At 38.7% G+C, this 5,294-nt stretch overlaps 1 protein-coding gene across 1 annotated transcript in view; it reads left to right on the forward strand.

The window, feature by feature from the left end:
* Nucleotides 1-5,294, forward strand: part of LOC117956729 (zeta-sarcoglycan) — a 332,748-nt gene that overhangs the window by 179,174 nt on the left and 148,280 nt on the right. The window lies entirely within an intron of this gene.

Raw genomic sequence — 5,294 nt, forward strand, 5'->3', positions numbered from 1 at the left:
TTTGCCCATTCTTCCTTCCAAAAGTCTTCCAGTTCTTTGAGATTTCTGGGCTGTCTGTCACGCACTGCTCTTTTAAGGATTTTCAATTATGTTGATGTCAGAAGATAATGAAGGCCATGGCAAAACCTGCAGTTTACGCCTCATGATGAAATCCACCGTGGATGTTGAGGTGTGTTTAGGATCATTATCTATTTGTAGAAGCCATCCTCTCTTTAACTTCAGCTTTTTCACAGATGGCATCAAGTAAGCGTCCAAAATTTGCTTAAATTTTATTAAATACATTTTTCCTTCTACTCATGAAATGTTGCCTGTGCCACTGGCTGCAATACATACCCATCTATGATTGCCCCCCCCCCCCCCCATGCTTAACAGTTGGACAGAGGTTCTTTTCATTAAATTCTGTGCCCTTTCTTCTTTAAACATACCTTTGCTCATTCCGGCCAAAAAAGTTATATTTTATACTCATCGGTCCACAGAACTTGTTTCCACAATGCATCAGGCTTATCCATATGTGAATTTGCAAACTTCAAACGCTGAGTTTTCTGGTGAGGACGTAGAAAAGGGTTTCTTCTGTTGACTCTTCCATAAAGACCGTATTTGTACAAGTATCTCTTTATAGTGGAATAGTGTACCACAACTCCAGTGTTTGCCAAGTCTTTCTGGATTGATTGTGCAGTAAAACTTGGGTCTGGACTTGCTTTTCTTACAATTCTGCGAGCTGTTCTGTCTGATACTTTTCTTGGTCTTCCAGATCTTACTTTAACGTCCACTGTTTCTGATGACTGCCATTTCTTAATCACATTCCGAACAGAGGATATTGGCATCTGAAAACGCTTTGCTATCTTCTCATAGCCTTCTCCTGCTTTGTGAGCGTCAACTATTTTCAGTTTTCTAGACAACCGCTTAGAAGAACCCATGGTCCTGATTATTGGTGCAAGGTCAGTTGAGTCTGGGCATTTAATACTTAAGATTGACATCACCTGGTCTTTCCAGAAAATGACTGAGAACAATCTATGACGCTGTAGGTGTAGCGACTGAGGTTAGGGTGGACTCTTTGCCGGGCCTCCCTCATGGAAAGTCCAGGATGTGTTCCATGATCCACCAGAGTAGCCTTAATGTCATCTGACACACGTCTCCGCACTGGTCCTCATCTTTATCCTTGTCCCTCCTTCCACGTCCTCTTTTCTCTCTCTCTCTCATTGCCACCATGCTTGCAAAGTTCTCAAAATGGCTTACCTGAGACCTATTTGTAGTGCTAAGGCTCAGACCAATTGGTGTTCTGTTGTCTGTACAATTGTTTTCAGGTGTGTATGTAAGTGCCTACAATTGCCTGATAAGTTTAGCATTTTAAGGGTTTTTCCCGATGATAACAGGAGATTTTGTTTCTGAACAAAGTGTCTAATGTAAGAAAATGTGTGTAGTATTTAGCAATAAGTGTGTTACACTGAAAAAAAAATGTTTCTCTCCTTTTGTCCGTTTAATATAATGTATCCTATCTATCCCACTTGTTGAAGTGGTGTCACATAACAGTATTCATGAATAACCATAGTATTCACTTAATCCTACCTGCATTTTGTATAATTTTCTGAAAAAAGGTCAGATTTGAAGAAACTACAAGTATTGGAAGTCAATGCGAAAATGTTGGCTTCCACCATCTAAAAAATCTTTACCACTCAACTATGTATAGCAAATGCTCTCTTTGGGAGCTCGCATTAAAGAGGCCGATAGAAAGAGAAACACAGAGAGAATGTCAAGGCCATCAGAAGTGGTTGAAGCGGTGGTATTGATTGAGTGTAAGCAGATAACAGAGCAGAGCCGAGCTGTTTGATGCTGGCTGACAAATACATTGGATTGCCCCCAGCATTTTACATATAGCAGCAGCACCAATGGGCAGTGTGCGCATACTGATTTCACTTTGATACGCCTTTCAGCTATGAAGTGAAATCCTGAGTTGTCTCACTTTTTCACTACAAGTCCATCCGTCTATCACTTTAATCACTATCCACCCATGTGTCCACGTCAAATTCATCTACTGTATATCTTTACTTCTATCAATGTATCTTCTGTAGCTTTCCCATAAAGTACATTATCAGGCAATACACGTGTTCAAAGCATCCTTGCCTCATGCCTTTTTTGCTACCAAGCCGAACATGACTTGAAACATACTTTCATTCATTTATTGCTTAATAAGAAAGGATGACATTGTGCATCAGTGTCAGATTTTTCTGAAACGTCTCTTATCGGACATGTTTTAGAAGCGTAATTTTAAATCAAAAAATGAAATGCCTGCGGAACAGCAATCACAGCAGGGGATTGGAAAACAATTTATAATTCCAAGTTTTACATTGCCATCATTATAATGACATCCAAAGTCGTACTGCTTCCAGCCTGAACCAAGCCATGATCTCTTATTGACTGCAAGGAACACTGTGACTTGTCATCTGAAGGCATATTTGTGACTGATTTGTCTTAATGAATATTGAAAGTCTATATGTGATATGGAGCTGCTTGAAAGACAAAAGACCGTTTCAAGTAATATCTCCTGTTCTTATCGCCTGTTATTAGTTCTTATTAAAGTAATGCGTTTCTTTCTGTGTTTCTCTTCTTGAGGGGTTGCAGGGGTGGATAAGTCACGTGTCTGCCCCAAGATCATATTTGTCTCTCCTCTGGATTTCTGTCATATGTCTCTTTTGTCTTCTCCTTGTTCTTCCTTCTCCCCTCTCATCTTGTAATCATTAAAGTAAAGTGTCATCCAGATATCTCATACCGATGCATGTCCACTTCCTGACTTTGGAGGACATTTCCCCAACTAGTCAAGTTGCAATTTTATTTTACAAAATGATAGTAAAGTGTTTAGTAGTCACTGTTACCAATAAACGTAGTGAAAGGTAAACTCTTACAAAGTTACAAAATGTTTGAAAGGGTCTAATAGGGGTAACAGATTCACAAATGTTTCATTTTGGTCGAAGATGGGATTTCCCCCCCCCCCCCCCCCCTTTTATGTGCTACCATTTTGCTGAGTTGCATATAGTCACGTAAATTGTCGCTGTATAAAAAGCAAATTAGGTATGTTATTGATATTTTCTTCTTGGATCAGTGGTTATTTGTCCTATGATTTGAAAGTCACGTTTTACCAATCTCTCTTCAACCACCATTAAATCGAAAATGAAAAATCATGCCATTTATATACTGTATAATCTAATTTAGAGTATTGGTTCTGCTGAGATCATTGTTTGATCACAGTTGGCAGTATGCTGTGATGGTAACCATGGTGACATGGCTATAGTAGCTGTTGCTCTTATGGCTGTCAAGACATTATGATGTTAATAAAGTTAGGTCATGCTGTGTAGGGCCTCCAGGCTGTGGTGCACCATGCAATTGATTAATGACTCTGTTGTCAGTTCAATCTAAGAAATGCTTTGGAAAAGGGAGGGAGGGATGCGTGGAGGTCAAAAGAAGGGAGGGAGGAAAAGGGGGAGAACAAAATGGATTGGTTGAGAAGAGAGAGGGGAGAGGAAGAAAGAAAATGAGGTGAGTGAGAAAAGCAGTAGAATGAATGTGAAAATTGAGAAAAGTATGAAGTTAAGTTGAGAGAAAACGGTGTAATGGTTGAGCAGCACTGCAGCAGCGTGGGTTCAAGGACATAAATATGCTTAAGATCTGAATTAAGAGGGAAGGAAATTACTGAAAGGTTTAAGAAATGACAATGGCAAATAAAGATTGAAGGAAAGACAAAGGGAAAAGAGGTAAACAAGGCTCAACCTAGGAAAGGAGTGAAATGGAAGTGAAGGTTGGAGGGCAGGGAGTGGGGCAATTTCCGGGACAAAGGGCGGTGTGAATATGTATGACTAATACAGTACACAAAATTGGGGAACTATGTGGTAGATGAAAATAATATTCTGTCAAGATGCTGAGTTGGATTGATTTCCATGCATAGCTGTGAGTGAAATTAGATACAAGACAGTGAATGAGTCATTGACATCGCTTTAATAGGGGTGACCCCACACAATCTGTGTGACACTGGATTATGTAATTCAAAACCATTTTTGGATGTTTATTATTGACTGTTATGCACCAAAACACCAATACACATTTCCATGTATGTGCAAAGCTACTTGGCAATACAAGATTTTAGTTTTAATTTGTGCCTTGGCTGAGAAACACCTAAAAACACACACACAAACACACACTGCTCTTGATTCAGTGTGTATGCTAAATACTCAATACAATTATCACCAGCCCATTTCTTTTCCAAAGCAATACTATTTTCACATGCATTGTACCTGGGAACACTGAACAGGTGCACCTTAAAGGTAAAAAGGGAAAACATGAATCCCTTTGCCCAATTCACAAACATTAAGCCCTCAGTTTGCATTATTTGGTCTTATCCAGCTAGTGATAAAAATGAATTTGATCACATTGAGACCATTGGGACATGCATATCTGTTCTGCCAAAAATAAAGGTATTGATATACATCATATCCTTTCGTTGCTTCCTTTCAATCAGATATTATATAAAAAAAGTTTTTTAGCAATACATTTCTATTGCTATTCACTCTATCATTTAGTTAATGCATCCAAACATATTTCTATGTATCGCCAGAGACATTCTGGTTGATTGAGTCTTCATTGCATCTTGGTTGAATTTCCACCTGGATTTGATTTGTTTTGGCTCTGTCTTATCAAAGTTCAGTCACCCTGAATTCCAGTTAATTCAGGTGGAAAAAGGCTCCTGAAGTGGAAAGAAAATCACAACTGAGTTAGATCTTCTACCATATCATAACGCTGGGGGACTGGTCACACTCGTATTGTTGGAATGAGTCCAACGGCTTTTAGTTAATTATTCTAGAAATGATTCAAGGATTTCCAAATGCAAAATTGGGATAGATTAGTCTTGGTTTGCCTTTAACAGTTTTCTGCTAAGTGATATACTGTTAATATCATAAAAGGTATTTGATTTTTTTTTTTTTTTAAGAATGGGGACTTAGACATAACTGATTATGATCGATATACAGTACAATTTATAATGTCAATTAGAATGGGAGAATGTAAAGGTTGGACAAAATCTAAAGCATATGTGGGGAGATTGTATATACACAGATTACAGAGAAATATTTGTTTTTAAGAATCTTTTACTGAAACCCCCAAAAAAGAACAGGCCAAGTCTGCGTTTTCTTTTCTCTGCAGGCAGAGCAGCAGTCAGCATTTTTGTTTCCCATCAAGGCTTGTTGCTATCATCATGTGAGGCTATATGGAGAAAGATCGTTGTGTGTGTGTGTGTGTGTGTGTGTGTG

The sequence above is a fragment of the Etheostoma cragini genome, chromosome 2 (assembly GCF_013103735.1).
Source record: "Etheostoma cragini isolate CJK2018 chromosome 2, CSU_Ecrag_1.0, whole genome shotgun sequence".
Taxonomy (NCBI): domain Eukaryota; kingdom Metazoa; phylum Chordata; class Actinopteri; order Perciformes; family Percidae; genus Etheostoma; species Etheostoma cragini.